The following is a 19,091-nucleotide window of genomic DNA, read 5'->3' on the forward strand; positions in this document are numbered from 1 at the left end:
GAAACCCGATACTACCCTGCTTAACTGCAAGAGGTGACGTCCTCATGCTCCGCGGGAAGAGGCTGCACACCTTCGCCGATTTATATCCCGACGGCACCTTTGTGGAGCTGTGCGCGAGAGATGACGACCAGCCTGAATCTTTTGCGGACGCACTGCTATACCATTCCCTTTAGGGAATCTTGCAAAAAGATGGGGCCCCAATTCCCGGAAGAGCCGCGAGCTCTAGATGCCCTCCAGAACCTGCTTTCAAAACCTTCTCCCAAAAAACTAGTATCGAGACTATACAACAGCATGCAAGAGCAGGCCCCAATCACTGTGGCCACAGCCAAGATGGCTTGGGCTGCTGACCTGGAAGTCCCGTTCACCGACGAAATGTGGGAGTACTGCTGCAAACAACTGACGGCACTATCTCCAAACTATCGACTGCGGCTCATACACTTCAAATTCTTACACCGGTACTACCGCACACCGATGCTGCTACACCGAATGGGCATCCGCACGGATACGTCCTGCTGGAAGTGCGGAAGGGAGGATGCGTCCTTCATACATGTGGCATGGAGCTGCCCCAAACTGAACGAATACTGGGCGGACGTCTTCACAGCTATCAACCAAATCTTAAACAGAAATGACACACCTTCACCACTCCTGGACTTGTTGGGCTATGTCAAAGACACTGAACCTTGTGACAGGAAATTGCATGCACTCCTCCTCCTCTATGCAAAACGACAGATTTCACTACACTGGGGCAGGAAAGCACTTCCATTGTTCACAGAGTGGATTGGGGATGTCGCTTATGGGCATGCACAACTAACTCACTACTGGGAGACTATGCCCACTGCCTCTAGGCCGAATGACATTTGGTATCCATTTCTGCAATGGACCAGAGAGCGTGCGGGTTCGGTCGCCTCTGGGGGAACACCTGATGTGAGTGTTTCGGATGATATGGGCTGAATGATTTGAGCATGAGATCGGCCTGTTGTAACTCTGTTGATCTAATCCGGCGCTAGCTTGCCCTGGCCGTAGTGAGTACTGACCCTGCTGTCCTTTTTGACTTAGCACGCGCTGCGTGTCCTGTCCCAGCTGCCTCCCCTGAGACCACATGACCCGGTGGATTGCCCTGCTCCGACATCATCTTTCCCCCCCCTACTTTCCCCCCCCCCCTCCATCTTCACGAAGAAGGCTTGATACCTGCCACACCTCCACCCCTGCCACAGATCGCCATCCACTGATAGTCGTCCGGCGCAGGCACACGCAGCCCCATAAATGTGTGGGACACTGCGTGGTTGATTTTCTGTAATTGCACCAATGTTAGGTTGTTTACGTTTCCTTTTTGTTTGTTGGGGAAGGTTGGGTGAAAACAGTACTGCTAGACGTACCCTTTTCATATGCTGTTTCAATACTGGGGTCTGCTGATCGCCCCGGAACAGCCATATTACCTCATGCTACGGTTATCTGTCTACTGCACTGATAAAAGTAAGACCACTCAACGTGCTAAGGTTGCATTGCTCACATACAAATCATTACTGTATTGTATATCTTTCTGGGAGCTCGGAGTTCCGCAGAGTTACGTTAAAACCGACTGCTTTATTATGCTTGGTGATATGTAAACTTCATAGCGGCCTGCCTCCGGGTTGTTGGCGTGACGCAGTGTAATCTTATGACTCTTTTTCCATAATAAATGTCTTACAAAAAAAAAAAAAAAAGGGTTTTGTGCAGGCCACTTCTGTGCCATAATGGACACACGCAGTTGCACCAAGATTTAGCTGACTTATGAGGGTAATAATGGCAGGGTCAACTCCCATGCTCTCCATGATCGCCCATAGTTTGCTGGGAACCACAAAGTCAAACGCAGCTGCAATGTCCATGAAGGCCATGCTGAGCTGACCTTTTTTTTCAAAATTGTACATTTAGAGATTATCATGGAGAGGTTTAAACACTGATCAATTGTTCTCTTGCCCTTCCTAAAGCTGTACTAGGCCTCCGAAAGGACCGTTTTCTCTCTTGGCCATTCCTCTAACCTATTTAGCAAAACTCTAATCATCAGTTTTGCTGCACCATTAATTAGGGATATGGGCCTATAATTTTTTTGATAGTGTTTCCACGATCCAAGCAGTCCTAATTTAGCTACCACATTGAATACAGTATTGGTCCCACACATCTTTAGTCTCAAGGAAGATATCCGTTGGGATCCCATCGGGACCACAAACCTTTTCCACGCAGGGAATTATAACGCGGTCATTACAATGTTCGCGTTAAAATTCCACATACCATTACTCCGCAAGTCGGACCAACGACTTGCGGAGGGCGGAGAAGGTGTTGGATTTAAAATCCAACACCTTCCCTAGTGTCTGCAAAGACTGGAGTTGAAATAGTAAATTAGACTATTCCAACATCCAGCGCCGCCCCTCCGCAAGTCTTTGTTATGACTTGCGGGGTAATGGTATGCGGAATTACAGCGCGGTCGTTGTAACGACCGCATTGTAATTCCCTGCGGGGAAAAAGACTGAGGGATAACGAGGTATATTCGGTCCAGGGGCCTTCAACAGACATGTCTGATCCAAAGCTTGCACTACTTCCCAACACCAACTTTAACAACAAGTTGTTTGTCTACTGCATATTAAAATTCTCAGTATTAGACTTATTCACATGTAAAACAATTATTCCAAAATGTTTGAGCCATCCCTCCTCCTCTGTGTGTGCATCATGAAGAGAATATCTTTTGATGTGCAGATATGTTCATGTGCATGTATGTCTCTGTGTGTTCAAGAAAGCACATGATTGTGTGGGGAGAATTCTCTATGCCTTATCATTAGGTTGATGATAACATATGTGTAAATTGTCACTTACTTGCTTGGTTACTTCTGTTTCTTGATTCCTTATCATTCAAGAGGCGCACCGCTTCCTTTTCTGCTTCCTTCACTGGCACAATCACAGGACCTGAAATTTGGAAGAGAAGCAGGGGGTGAACAGATTCTTGTGTGATGATAAAAAGAACAAATGTTTGAACATGGAGCTAAGAGTTAAAGTGCCAAACCCAGAGACCTGAATTCTAAACCAAAATTGTGCAATACAGTGTACATGTTTTTTCCCCTGTGCCCGGCCTGTAAGAATTGTGAAGAATCAGCATCCACCAGAACCCAGTCTCTGGCCTGATCCCAAAAACCGGCTTCAATACAATGCATCCGAAAGTGACCAGAGTATCATCCACCAACAAGAATCACTGCGAGTGTAGCATGCAGGGTACACTCCACAGCAAAATAACAAATATATCTTTACTGCTAAAGGACATGCACAAATGACTAATGCAAACGATAAGAATATAATGTGCGTACTTTAGGAGCCTCTTTATCGATGGTTTAGGAAATGCTAGGCCGAATAGTAAAAGGAGTTACCAGTCAAAATGAGATTATGAGTTGTTGTGAAAACCTGCTGGACCTCTAATTCCCCATATACATAAGGGGAATGGTGAATAGGGCTTGGGTGAGTGTTAGTGATCGAGGCCCTCCTCCACCCGCAGGTTTCCCTGCGCCTCATCCCTGGTGGTCCAGTGGACCTCTGTCTCCTTTCTATCACTCTGCTCCTTCACTCGTTTTTCTATCCTTTCTATCTTTCACCTTTCTGCATCTCTGCTCTTTTGTGCCTTATTTCTGCCCATTTTCCCTTTCTCTCCCTCTGCTCCTTCACTTGTTTTCACTCGTTTTTCTACCCTTTCTATCATTCATCTTTCTGCACCTCTGCTCTTTTGTGCCTTAATTCTGCCCATTTTCCCTTTCTCTCCCTCTGCTCCTTCACTCGTTTTTCTACGCTTTCCATCTTTCATCATTCTGCCCTTTTCTGCATCTCTGCTCTTTTGTGCCTTATTTCTGCTTATTTTCCCTTTTTTCTTTATCCCTTCTTTCCTCCCTTTACCTTTCCCCGCCGCTGCTGCCCCCGCGGCCCCTCCCCCCCCAGCGCGACCGGCCCAATCCAGCTCCTCTCTCCGCCTCCCAGCTGTCCAGCCCTCCCCGACCCCTACTTAATGGCGGCCACTGCGCGGCCGCGGGCTGCGAGCGCGCCGCTGGTGCACCGAAGGCGCGTCAAAGGCGAGCACGTCTGCGCCCGTCCGCGACCCGTCCGCGACCAGCACCAGGAACCCTGGACCTTCGCCTCGCCAACGCTACGACCCAGCAGCACTCCACGCTCTCAACCCAGGCTGCAACAACAACTGCAAGCTAGCATCACCAGCCGACACCCATGGACCCTTCAGCTGTCACCGCTGCCGGCACACCTGCTGCACCGCTAAGAACACGGATCCAGCACAACCCGCCGACAAGAACACAACCGAACCGAAGACCCTGCAATGCATCCTCCTCAACGTCAGATCCCTCCACAAACACGCCACAGAAATCTGGGACCTCCTCGACAGCACCACCCCGGACATAGCATTCTTCACCGAAACCTGGACCAACGCCACCTCGGGACCGGACATCGCCATCGCCATCCCCCAAGGATACAAGATCTCCAGGAAGGACCGCCCCACCCACCCAGGAGGAGGAATCGCCATCGTCCACAAATCCAGCCTCCGCATGATCACACTCCCTGACGAGTCCACAAAACTGATGGAACACCTTCACTTCAAGATACTGGTCAGCCCCACCGCCGCCCTCCGAGGAACCCTCATCTACCGACCCCCTGGACCCCGCGGACCCTTCGCCAACTCCATCAAGGACATTATCTCCCCGCAGGCCATCGCATCCACCAACTACACCCTGCTGGGAGACCTCAACTTCCACCTCGACAATCAACTGGACCCCAACACCACATGCCTCCTGGACAACCTCCACAACATTGGACTCTGCCAGATCGTGACCGAGCCCACGCACTCAGCAGGACACACCCTCGACCCCCTCTTCACTACAGGAAACTCCATCACCTTCAGCCACACCACCGAACTCCCATGGACCGACCATCGTTGCGTCCACTTCACCTTCAGAACACCCACCATCCACAGACACCAGCACCTGCTTCCACAAAGAAACTGGACCAAAATCACCGACGACCAGCTCACCTCCTCACTCAACAACTCCACCCCAACCATCGCGGAAAACGACGACCCCAACACCGCAGCCCGAACCCTGCATAAATGGATCTCGGACAGCACCAACACCATAGACCCCCTCAAGAAAAACAACAATACCCGTGCCAAGAAAGCCAGATGGTTTACCACCGAACTTCGAGAGTCCAGGTGCACATGCCGCCGCCTCGAAAAGGCCTGGAGAAACACCAAATCCACAGAAGCCCACAACAACTTCAGAGCCGCCACCAACGCCCACCATCAACTCATCAGAGAAACGAGGAAAAACGCGATTGAAGACAGAATCTCCACCCACGCACACAACAGCAAGGAACTCTTCAGCATCATCAAGGAGTTCACCCAACCCACCAGCGAGTCTACCGACATCCCTCCTTCACAAGACCTCTGCGACAAACTCAGCACCTTTTTCCACCACAAAATCAAGAGCATCTACGACAACTTCGACGAAGACAACCAACACACTGAACTCTCACCAACCACCCCCGGCACCCGGAAACCAGCGATTGATGACTGGACAGCCCTCACCACCGAAGACACACTGAAGACAATGAAGTCAATCCACTCAGGGGCCCCCACAGACCCCTGCCCCCACCACATCTTCAACAGAGCCGCCGACACCATTGCACCCATGCTCCGCCACACCATCAACCGCTCCCTGGCGACCGCCTCGTTCCCCGACGACTGGAAACACGCCGAGGTCAACCCCCTCCTAAAGAAACCCTCAGCGGACCCCACCGACTTCAAAAACTACAGACCCATCTCCCTGCTCCCCTCCCCAGCGAAAGTCATCGAGAAAGCCATCAACAGCCAACTCGCCACATTCATTGAAGAACACAACATCCTCGACTCCTCCCAATCCGGCTTCAGAAAAAACCACAGTACGGAAACCGCCCTCCTCGCCGCAACAGACGACATCCGCACCCAACTGGACAAAGGAGAAACAGTAGCCCTCATCCTCCTAGACCTATCAGCGGCGTTCGACACAGTCTCCCACCGCACCCTAATACGCAGACTCTACGATGCAGGAATCCAGGACAAGGCCCTCGACTGGATCTGCTCCTTCCTCTCCGGCAGGACGCAACGGGTCAGACTCCCCCCTTTCCTCTCAGACCCCACACCTACCACCTGCGGAGTCCCCCAGGGCTCCTCCCTCAGCCCGACGCTCTTCAACGTCTACATGGCTCCACTTGCCCCCATCGTCAGAACCTACGGACTCAACATCGTGTCATACGCAGACGACACCCAGCTCATCCTCTCCCTATCCAACGAGCCCAACACCGCCAGACGCAACTTTCGAGAAGGCATGGAAGCCGTCGCTAAATGGATGAAAAACAGCTGCCTACAACTAAACACCAACAAAACAGAAGTACTCATCATGGGCCCAAACCCCGACGCCTGGAGCGACACCTGGTGGCCCACCGCCCTCGGAAACCCGCCAACCCCCACAGACCACGCACGCAACCTGGGAATCATCCTGGACTCCGAACTCAAAATGGACCGCCAGATCAACTCTGTCTCATCTTCCTGCTTCCACACCCTCCGCCTCCTTCGTAAGACCTTCAAATGGATCCCACTCGAACACCGAAAGACAGTCACTCACGCCCTGGTCACCAGCAGACTCGACTACGGCAACGCGCTCTATGCCGGAATAAACAAAAACCTCATCTGCAAGCTACAGAACATCCAGAACGCCGCCGCAAGACTGGTCCTCAACCTGCCAAAACAATGCCACATCTCCCAGCACCTGCGCACACTCCACTGGCTCCCCGTCGAGGCGAGAATCACCTTTAAGATGCTCACCCACGCACACAAGGCCCTCCACGGCACCGGACCAGCATACCTGAACAGCCGGCTCAAATTCCACGCACCCCAAAGGACCCTACGATCAGCCCAGCTCTCCTACGCCGTGGTCCCCCGCACCAGAAAGACCAGATCGGGAGGCCGCTCCTTCTCCTTCCTCGCGGCCAAAGCATGGAACGCCCTTCCGCTCCAACTCAGACAGACAAGATCGCTCCCCATCTTCGCAGGAAACCTCAAAACCTGGCTCTTCGACAGACCCCTCCTTGATGGAATGGAACCTGCACCCCCCCCCCCCCCCCCCCACACCCCTAGCGCCTTGAGACCCTTACGGGTGAGTAGTTGCGCTTTAACAAACTCCTGATTGATTGATTGGGTATTTGGATGTAAAATGTAGAAACTGGTGCATTTTTCTATTGCTTGGGAAACAACTCATACTTCAGAGGTGTAGGGGGCTGGCTTAAGATATGGATATGGTGCTCGCTTAAATGTTAAATGTTGTATACTTGTAAAGCGCACAGCTGCCCCAGCAAAGGGGCGTCCCGGCGCTGTATACCGCTGGGGAACCCATCCTGGCTTTCCCTGTGAGATGGTCCCTCCTGGGCATCTCCAAGGTGAAGACAAGCATCCCCGGCGCTGATGGGGCCGTTAGTAGAGATTAAGCAAGCTATTGCCCAGAGTTGCTGAGTGGGACCCATGGTTGGAGTAGGCACCGAGGCGAGAATTATCGAGTCCGCTGACCATAGCCCCAAGACCCTGCCGCGTCGGGAATCGAACCCTGGGACCGGGCCGACCTCTGCTTCCGGGTCTGCCGCCTCTAACCAGTGAGCCACACCACTCCACTAATATAGACAACCCTTATGGTGATTTTAGTGGTCTTAGTCAACCTTAGAAAGCTCTCTAAGTGGTAGCTGTGGAGAGCAGCCTCCAGGCTTAGTCCATAAGGAGTGTAAAGCAGCTGGTTTTACCAGTACTAATCATATAGTGTAGGTTAAGTGAAAAAGAACCACATAGTGTAGTTATAAAAATATGTATTTATTATAAACACTCACTAACACATTGCAATACCTCCTACCCGGAAATGTAGAATCACAATACACACAATACATACAATACATACTTCAGTAAAAGAACATGTAAGTAGCACAAATACACAGTGGTCCCCAGGAGGAGAATAAAACCATATATTAATAAAGTTGAATGCGAACCACAACCTAAGTCAAAACTGGACCCAGAAGACGTAGAGTAGCCAGGGACCCAAGGAACCACCTAGGGTAAGTGCCCTTGCTCACTTTGCCACTGGATTCAAGCTAGCCTGGCTAATGAGGGGTGTTATCCCCAAACCGGGCCCAGGATGCTTGTTTCCGGTTCAAGAAAGACCTGGCTTGGCACTTGGGGCTGGACTGTTCCCATGAGGCACAGGGTCAAGGCTGATTTGTATATAGTTGTGTCTGAACTGGGATGGCAGAGTGAGCTAAAGAACGTAATGGATTCAACCCAGATCTGTGACTGGGGGTGAGTGTCTGAAAAGTTTCAGCGCTCCATCCATCATCTCCTTGTGTTTGCTAAGTGCCCAGGAACCCCACAGAGGCCGTGTGCAGAGTGTGGACAAGTCTGCATGCTCAATACAAGTCAATGGGTAAGTCGTGGTTGCAGTTTTTAAGAAGGACCCTGCCCGAAGGACCCTGAAGACACCCCGAGTAAGGTTCACCAGAAAACACGGGTCTACGTGTTTCGAACCCCGTACGTTTTGGGGGGTTCTCCTCAGGACCAAAAAAGAAACTAGAAAAGAAAGAAGAAATTAATTTCATAAATACAGATTCTGACTTAACATATCGTGAGAGCGCCACCTACAAGCAACTGTCTCCTACCTATTTTGTCACCCAATGATGGACAATAAAGTTACGGAAGAACCTAAAGAATTTTGTGGGTTCTAAAACAAAAAGACAAACAGACACAAAATGACTTAAAATGTCCGGTCAAAGAACGTCTTTGTCGAAGATCTATTCGCTTCTTCAGAGCTGTGGTGTGTTCTTACCAGAGCAAAAAAGCATTGCGGCATACGATGGAAAAATGGACAGAAGTATGGGTTGATGTCATTTGTCTAGAAGAGAAGGTAAGGGAAACATGAGTAAAAACCTTTTGCAATGTTTGCGATGCAATAGGTCGTTTTCCGAGTAGATTTAACAGTGTACCTGAAGGTTCAATTGAAAAAAAGCAGCTGGAGCTGAAAGTCAAGTCGGTATATTCTAGTGTGGTGAACCAAACAAATGGGCTGTTGTGACAGCTAAGGCTTGCTTTGTGCTATTTCAAATCGTATATCAAAATTCTGTATTGTTTCTTATGAATATGGGCACAGCCAAGCCTTGATATTAATTTGTTACATTGTTTGGTCTCTGACCCCCTAGCCAGTTCATACTGTTGAATATTTCTCCTGTGCTAGGGGTACATGAGTTTGTGTATGAATGTGAGAGAGAGTGCCTGAGATAACACTGTATGAATGTTGAAAGGTTGGGATGAGCGAATTAATGTCTGATTGTGTATTTACTTTGGTTTGTTGTACATAGATTTATTTGTTGTGTAAATATCAAGCGTGATGTTGATGTTTTGCTTAAAAAAAAAATTCTGATAAAAACTTGCGGCGTTTCCTTTGAGAAAGAGGGTAATATGTAATGAATTGCCTTTTCAAATGAAATAAAGATTATTGATTATTCAGGACACAGACTGATCAGTGGCTTTCGTGTCCGTTCAAGTTGTTTTGACTAGCTATCAGTATTGGCATTTCTGGTTGTTTAATTTCAGGATTGAAAGGCATGCCTTAGGGGTGACTTATAGGTTTTAAGTGCAGGGACCTCAGATATAAGGAAACTTATAACTGTCGTAAGTGATGCTCGCACCAGCTTACACAGGCTGCAATGGCAGGCCTGTAGTCACAATTTGAGTGGACTTCCATGGGTGGCATAATACATGCTTCAGCCCATGAGGGAGCCCTGGTGTACCTATGCCCTGGGTACCTTAGTACCATATACTAACTAGGGACTTACAAGGATACATCAGTAGCCAATCTGGGGTGTACCTAAGTACTCACCATGTCCAATTTAGGGAAGAAACACAGAGAACGGGGTCCTGATTAGCAGGATCTCAGTCAGACTAGTCAGAAATCCATAATGACACCTGCAAAAAGTGGGGGTGACCATGAAAGCAGATCTTACTTTCCTACAAGAGGGAATCCCACATCTTGGAATTGCCTATCTTCACGGTAACAACATTTCTCCTTATCTGCAGGCCATAAACCATGGGGTCAATATTGTCAAACTAGGGTGGTTATTACCTTTTCTTGTGTTACCCCCACACCTTGGGTCAATGAAGGCGTATGGTGACATATGAAGCAAGTCTGGCTGTCGAAGTGTGTGTTTGTAGTATGACCTATGAGGGAAGAGTCAGTTGTGGTTTGTGAGATCACATGGCCTGGGGATCCGTCACATGGCTCTGTGGTGTTGCAAACATGGTACTGATGTTCTTTATGCTCATGTTTAAAGGTGTGTGAAAGACAGCCCATGCTTCATGCAGCTTTATTTTTTTTAGCTGAAAAGTGGATTTCTTGTTTGGAAGATTAATTAACCCAGTGTGGATCCTTGTTTCGCGATTCAGTGGTTTTATCTGGAGTAGCTTACGGTAGTGGTGTAACAGAACAGGATACCCTGAGGGCCATCACTGCGCCTTTCCGAGTTCAATAATCCAAATTTGGGATGCCTGGAAGTGATTATGTTTGCAGTTGAGGTATTTAGCACGTAAATACCATCCTCGTCTTGTAAACAGCAGGTAAGCAAGACTCGTCAAGGGATGAAGGTGAATTCCACTACAAGAACATTTGGAGAAATACTAGCGCCACATTTACACAGCCCACTGCTCTGCAACCTACCCCCATCCGTAGGAATCACCAGGCAAGGATGCCCTCTATTCACCTACATTGTTTGCGCTTGCTCTGGAGCCCCTGAGAGTCAGGCTCAGACAATACTTCCATGAATATGCATCATGCTACACTATTCAACACACTCTAATTTCAATATATGCTGATGACATGACACTATACATTAGAGACCCCAAGGGCAGTCTCCAGAAGATCCTGCAGAAATGGTTTGAAGGCATGTCTGGGATCACCATGATCTGGGGCAAATCTCTGGTGTCTGGTCTTCCCTCTCACTAACAGATTGCTATTCCTTGTGCCAGACTTCCTTCTGGGACGGTGTGACGATTCACTCAAACAGCATCCAGATCCACCGCAATAAGGATGTTGTGATCACAGAAAACTATGGGTTGAGGTCGGTGAAATTTAGGCCCAAATCCCTTGTTATGTGTCTCTTCCACTATCACTGGTGGGTTGCATTGGCCTTACAAAGATAGTCCTATGACCTAAAGTGCTGTATCTATTCATAAACATCCCAATATCACTTACCAAGACCTTCTTTCTACAGCTTTATACTCAGCTGCTTCGACTAGTCTGTCTGGACAGACAACTCGGTCGCAGACATTAAGAGTACCCTTTCATCTGGGAAGCTTTAAGGCATCCGATCTGGAGCTTTACTACCGCTGCGCACAGGTGCGTTTTGTGCACCTTTGGCTTCACCCCACCCCATACCTAAAACCCCTTACATACCACCTCTTGACATCACCACTGATGCCGATCACCCCACCCCACTACGGTCCCTGATAGGAACCCCCCTCCCCACTGCTACACACACAGTACGGCCACCACAGTAAGCAATTCACGAGCCTAGAACGAGCTGAGGAAGAGCGCAGGATTGAAATTCCTCTTTTCACCATCTTTGCCTCTTCCTCATCACCGGCTACTATCAGTCACACATGAGCCTAAAGCGCTTCAGCAATTGTCCAATAGGAGAATCTGCAATTGTGGCGGCATGTATACAAACCAACGATTCCTCACACTTGTCAAATTCTCTGAAAACACACAATCATCTCGATATTTCCCTGTATCACCACTTGCGGAGTGCACTTGGAACCCTTACCCCGGGTTTCCCCACAGGAGCCTAAACCTTGTGGAGCGCTAGATGGGCTTTTGGTGGCCGCTTTCACTAAACAACTGATAACCAAACTATGGTATATGGCACCTGACGATGCGCCCCTGATGAGAGACCCTATCAGATTAGGATGGGAGGAGGAGCTAGTGGTGGAGATACCTGACAAAACCTGGGCATTTTGTTGCAAACAAACAGGAATGATCTTCCAAAGTAGTAAACTGCACAGTACCCTTGTCCAATTTCTAAGGTGGGTTTATTACACCCCCAGGGCACTGCGACGATGGGGCCTCCAAGAGGGCCTGACCTGTGAGAGGTGTGGCGAGCCACAGGCTGGCTTCTTACACATGTCTTGGTCAGATCATAATGTTCAACTATACCTGCCAAAGGTCTTTACTGCCCTCCCCCTCATGTCTGGCCTTACCATCCCCCAACCCATTGGTTGCCCCTCTGGGATGGGTGTGGAGGGTCCCCGCTTCCTTTAGGCGATGTACTGTGCTGGTGCTTTTGCTTGCAAAGAGACAGATGGCCTGCTGCAGGGTAGAGGGGGTTCCCCAAGTTCAAACAGTCACTTGATTCCTTAATGTATTGAAAGGAGCAATTCAAAACTATACGCAGAGCTCCAGCCTCACTCTTCCGACCCGAGACATTTGGGATCCGTTAGTTTGCTATCTGTCCACCGCGACAGCATCACCCAGGATGAGGGTGACACTGCAGAAAGAGACACAAGTAGCTCTAGACAGATTAGAACAGGGGTCTCCAACCTTTCCTATAATTGGAGCTACTTATGATCAATGGAAATCGCCCTGAGCTACTAATATGAGTGTAGTACTGGTGGCCACTTCAGACAAGATTACAAAAGGGGCCATCATATGCGCAATTAGCATTAGGCAGGGTTACCAGCAGCAGTGCAAAAAGACCGTGTCAATTTGGAATGCATCTAAATGGGCAATACATAACATGTAGGTAATGCCCCTAAAAACCAAGGTAACAATATTAGTAATAAGTCTCCCCAATGCCACATCATTTATCACTCAAACGTCAGCTTTAAATATATTTTGGAAATTCAACCCTTTTTCTCTCAAAATCAGTTTATGAGTCCTGAAAATTCAGAAATGTTTGCCTCCATACACACTTTCAAAAGTTGCTATACATATATTAATTCAACCAAGCAAACGCTTCTAATTTAGTAGGCTTGGCTGGACACCGGAGAACTACTTACGCATAGCTGGAGTGCTACCAGTCGCTTGCGGCTACCCGCTGGAGATGCCTGACCTAGATGCTGCTGTGCAGCGAGTGTTGCATGAACCCACAGTGCTGCGGAATGGCAGAACCTGATCAATGCGGCAGGACAATGCATTAGTGAGCAGATCTAGACCGCAGACAAAAGGGCAAACTGGGCATTAATACATGCGGAATACCAAGAGATAGTTGAAATGCTGTGATTATGCAACCACAAATCTTAGTCGCATGAATAGCCTGTATATTTTCTTCGAACTTATAAACAAGATAACAAAAACGTTGGGTAAAATGGAACTAAACAGTGATTTGTAATACACAGTTTTCAAATTAATTAGCAAGCGACTGCTTTTATTTTAGAGCTGTTCTGAAGGCGAATGCATTGAACATTCAAGTACCTTTGTATCTTCCACGGTACCCGAAAGAATTGCCTTTCAACGCCAGCAAATCACATACGTCTGCCTGCCTGAAGCAAATGAGTAAAAGACCACTAATTATGCTGCATAGGAAGCTCTGCCTGATACAGTCTGCTCACTCTTGTTATGTTGTCAGTTGTTATCCCATCAGAATGTGTGTGGCAGGAGATAACAAAGCATCAGAACTTCTGATTGTGTGGACAAAATGATATCTATGGCTCCATCATCAATGCCAGACTATTGCCAGTGTGTGTGCCTACTGCTTGCATTCTCCAGGGCGCTGCTGAAATGTCCGGAGGTGCTAATAATAATAATTAGGGAGACCGGTTTTATGGTATTTATTGTTTTAGCATTTCCATCTGTATTCATCCATATTCATTTTTTGGCCAACTTATTGGTATTTATCCATATTTATTGTGTGTTTTGAGAGTAAATGGAGTCCTAAAAGGGTACATTTCCACTTTTATTTAACTGATGAGCCTGCATTCATACTTTGATGCCTGTCGCATTTTAGCAAATTAAGCAGCCAAATATAATAAAACATTAAACCCTCAGGCAACTAATATTATACTTCATATATACATTAACATATGCTTGTATTTAAGCAAATCTCATCCTGTTTTTTAACTGCCCATGCTGTCTGCCTGCTTAGACGTTATAAAACACAAGGGAGAGGCCCTGCTATCCAGTATGACAGGGTGCCCAATACAGCAACAGTAAACAATGTTTTACCCTTGGATTAACTCACCAACTCTTCTCAGCATTTAACAATCTATCATACATACTTTATCTCTAAATGATGTCCTGTCGATAACCCAACATATAATTATAAAAATACACAAATTTTTAAAAAGATATCACAATTTGTCTTCAAAGTACATAAATGTCGGCCAAGAAATCAAGAATTTAGGATGTGAAATGTTTCAATGAATTTTGAATAGTGTATTCCGTTTTTTAATATAATTCCTGATTTATTGGCCGACATTTATGTACATTGATTAAAAATTGTGATATATTTTTAATAATTTGTGTAGTTTTATAATTATATGTTGGGTTATCAACAGTACATCATTTAGAGATAAAGTATGTATGATAGATTGCTAAAGCGTTGGTGAGTTAATCCAAGGGTACAATCTTGTTTACTGTTACTGCTCAGACGTTAGCCTGGAATTTATGAAAGACCAAGGCGAGTCGATACACAGAAGCACAATTTTCAGTATTTTTCCACTTTTAAAAATAAATACAGACAGGAAACACATTGTTTTCTGTCTGTATTTATCTGTAAAAATAAGACAGCTGGGAATCTCAATATTAATATAGAACCCCATGTGCAAACCACCTGTCAGGGGTTCTGCTGAATAAAAGAATGGATTTCCATTGAGTGACCGCAGTGCTTCTACAACAAGCCTGTAATGCTCCCTGTGCCGCTCGTGGCATCATGGTTGGTAAATGTTATCCGTCCATCGTGGGTCAGTTCCTAATGGATTCAGCATAAAGTTTATACCTCAGAGTTACATATATTGTTGCGCTCGTCTGAAAAACACTCAAAAAAGCCAATTTTGCCACGTAAACTTCCACGTGCCACAGTGTGCACAGCCTGCACTTAGCATGGTTCAAAGAAATCCCAGACTCTTAGTGTGGTAACCTCTGGCTTACCTGTCACTAACATGCTTTGACTTTAAAACTCAAGAGTTGACTTCTTACCTCCACTTGAGTGCATCAACGTATGTAAACCTTCAAAAAGTTAAAGTCAGCTAACAACAAAATATATAAGGGTGTGCGTGTATACATCAGGTGACAGCATGGCTGGGAAAATGAGGTATGGTTTAGCCTTGAAATAAGATATGAAAAGAAGGGTATGTACAGCAGACAATAGTTAAACTCCTGTGATCAATTGACAAATGAGAGGAAACACAATATTCGCAGTACATCTCAGATCGAAATATTATATAATAAATGCAAATAAGCCTTGCTTTAGTCAGTACAATTCAAAGTAGGATTTGTTTGCCTGCCGAAGACTCAAACAGGAAACACACAAAGTTGTTTGACATCCTTCGGAAAAGGGGTTGTAAAATGCATTTCAGTCCTGCCAGCTTTGAAAATATTTTGACAGTGTGAAAGAGGAATTAAGCTTGGGTGGGGTAAGGTCAGTCATCAGACCATTTATGAAACTCTCCCTGGAGCCTTAATATTTCCTACCTTTGCAATCCCACTACATCTACTAAAGGCAGATATGTTGGGATAATCTTGTTTTTCTGGGTGCTACCTTCGATATTCTTGGTTGCTTCCTTCTAGGGCATCTGCATAATGACAATTTGGCAACATTCTCTAATACTTTGGTCTTCTGTCAAACAAGGTCATACCCGGCTATATGGGAACCTGCAAAGCTCCAGGGTCCCAGAGGAGGGACTCTTGGGTATTTTCTTTGAATGAATGAATCTTTATTGTTTAAGTTAATTAAAACCATAAACAATTCCAATAAAATTAAACAGTCTGCAGAGGAACATATACTGTACATACTAAAACCATTGATTTCCATTAATAAAGTTTACAGCTTTTGATGACATCATATCAAGACAGTATTAGCCCCAATGTATATACATATTAGACTTACTGGTTGTCTGCTGAGAAACCAGTTCCAATTAGATAAGACAATAATTAAACCATGTATCAAAGGTGTCATCTCTTTAGTAAAATACCCTTTAAAATACTAGTTCAAATTAATTATTCATATAAAAGTTAAAATGTTACTAATCTACAGTTAAGTTGCGGGTCATATGGATCAAGACACTCTATATAGCAGATCTGCAGTTGCGAATGCCCCTATCTTTAAAAGGATTTTTTAACAATAAAAGACTGTTTCGTTTTAAAACGGGACATATACAGATCAGGTGAACAAAGTCCTGATTCGGAGCACCACATAATGGTTTTCTCTTGAAGCTCTGCGTATCTCCAGCTCCACCTGTCTCTGATTCTTAGGGTCTGAATTTGTAGCTTACATTTTTTTGCAATATTTTGAAGAAGTCCAACATTCCCAGGGCTGTGCTCTCTGCCTTTCCAGTTTGTATGTATACCCTGATCTTACTTTTAGGCTGGAGTCACCCAAGGGTGTATAAGGGACCCGAACAGCTCACGGTCTATCACGGATAGCGCCACAAAGGTTTCTCTTTTGGGAATGTAAATGCAACGACGGGTTAGCTGTCCCTTGCAGTCACAGGCAAATACAAGGGGTCTCACATTGTGACCTGCCTCGTTACTAGTCTTTAGGCAGGCCATTCTGGGACTAGCTGTGAAAGAACAACTGCAACATGATTTATTAGTACATAGGTTACATCAGAATTTGCAAAAATCAGTCGGTGTGCAAACAGTGCAGCCTGGTACGCGAACGGATATCAATGCATTACAGGGCATCAAAGGTTTCACCTTTAGTCATATATTTGGCCAGATTCTCCTTTGTGAATTGCAAAATCTTATGTACTGAGAGGGGCCTTAATTTAGCATTCTAAAAGATGGATGAGACAAGATATGACAGATTTAGGGACAAGAATATCGCTCCTTAGACATAATATTAGATGAATTTCCAAATCTAATACATGCACAAACACCCGTGGGGTAAAATATACATATTTTAAACTGTTGTGGACAAGAACACACACCAGTTATGTGTCAGACTGAGACTGGGCACCATGTATTACGAGATTTAAAGTACCCCCATTCGATGAAATGATCAGCTGGTGGCAGTTAGGGTTGCACAACCGTCCATGTCTCCCATGGACACAGAACCCACCATGACAGGTGAAGGCATAGGCCTCATTAGGCACAGGGGTGTGGGGGTCTGTGATGCTATATTTAACTTGGAAAAAGGTATAGAATGTTTTTAAAATATTTGCAAATATGGAACTAAATGAAACATTAATCACACATATAACAGCGGTTTGTGATGCCATATTTAACTTGGAAAAAAAGTTTAGAATGTTTGCAAATATGGAATTAAATGAAACATTATTCACAAATAAAACCCTGCACAAATCTAAAAATATTTTAAGCATGATTACCCGCTTTCTCTTCCTTCGCAGACAGAGCTCAGACTGCGCACACCTCGCCCCACAGACACCCTCCGCCCTCCCTCCTGGGGGAGGGCCCGGGCTGCAGCGCCCCCTCCGCTCGACAGCCCCAGCAATGAGAAGATGCCCTCTGTGCTACACTCAGGACTGCAGCCTGCAGCAGTGACTGCGCATGCGCAGACAAGAGACACTCGGCAGCAACGTGTCATGCGCACTAAAAAGACACCAGTGCGTGACCTTGTAATGGCATCTGAGCGTGCGCAGAGGTAAGCGGTGTTCAGGAATTGCGCAGGCGCAGCGATATTGAACACACCGAGTAACCATACAGCGACAGTGCGCATGTGTACTGATGATTGCGGTCATTATCGCCCGGGCCCTAACACGTGATAATTGCAGTTTTAACATCGACGAAAAAACAGCCCTGAAAAGTCTTTAAGGAAACACAGGGCATTTTACATAATTTTAACCGATGAAAGAAACTAAAGTAGTTAGTGTGTAAGGAAGATTTCCATCCCACGCCTTCAGCAGGGTCTGACTGTTTTTTGGCCAATAATGCTTTGCAAACTGACATCAAAGCAGCTGATGATTATTTTTGTGCATTCTTTATATAGCGCAGCTGGACCCAAAGGTATTGGAGCGCTTTACATGAGCACCGTATTTACATTACACATTCAGGCATGGGGAGATGAAGTGATTTGCCCAGAATCACAGGATGTGGACGCGACCTCAAGGCTCGAACCCTGGTCTCCAGCACCAGAGTCGGCAGTTTAAGCCGACAGACCACATGGAAACACGGAACATAGATCCCACGTCCCAAAATTCTATTTCAGCACCAGAGGCTCCGATTATGATTTTCTTTCTTTTACTACTTCTAAACAGCCGCCAATCACATTAAAGTTTTTGAAATACTACGTTTCCCATGACTCCATGCAGTCACCTGACAAACCATAGAGACCCAGGCCTATATAACTCAACATGAACTTTCTCTTTCTTTGATGCTTTGCAGCCAGTTAAGTGCACTCTTCATTTACCCTTCTCAACATACTTTGGCTATCGTTATTGGGGTTGGATTCATTGATTGTCTTTTAGTGCTGCGCACACGCTTTTATGTATGGTTGTTTACTTGTTTTTGCGAAGCTTGTTATCTCAATTCTGCTTCTCTGCTTCTGTGTTACCATACATGCCAATAGACCCGATTCAGACGGGAGACTACCGATTTTTCAAGCCAAAAAGGCCTTTATTTCAGCTGTCTCCCACCTGAAATTGCATTTTCTACAATAGAAGTCAATGGGGGATTTTTATTCTCCCGATTTTTTACTTTAAATGTCCCACATCCCTGTCCTAAAATGTTGACCTGTGTGATGTTACAGTTGCTGATTCATTGTCCCCGGGGAGCACTCTGCCTCGCAACACGGCGCTCACTGCCCACGTCTTACTCTATTGGAGCGGAAAAAGGGAGCAGGGA

The 19,091-nt window shown here is 46.3% G+C and overlaps 1 protein-coding gene across 2 annotated transcripts in view; it reads right to left on the minus strand.

Moving 5' to 3' along the window:
• The window catches only part of LOC147670615 (uncharacterized), a 59,526-nt gene extending 41,726 nt beyond the window's left edge, over nucleotides 1–17,800 (minus strand). The window contains exons 1-2 of one of the 2 annotated variants that reach the window (XM_086948128.1): nucleotides 17,618–17,800; nucleotides 2,848–2,937 (exon numbers count right to left, since the gene is read on the minus strand). The gene's annotated coding sequence lies outside the window, so the exon portion shown is untranslated. The remainder of the gene's footprint in view (nucleotides 1–2,847; nucleotides 2,938–17,617) is intronic. The other variant, XM_086948129.1, reaches the window with a different exon arrangement.
• Between the last annotated feature and the right edge of the window lie 1,291 nt (nucleotides 17,801–19,091).

This window comes from Lissotriton vulgaris, unplaced genomic scaffold, assembly GCF_964263255.1.
Source record: "Lissotriton vulgaris unplaced genomic scaffold, aLisVul1.2 SCAFFOLD_1770, whole genome shotgun sequence".
NCBI lineage: Eukaryota > Metazoa > Chordata > Amphibia > Caudata > Salamandridae > Lissotriton > Lissotriton vulgaris.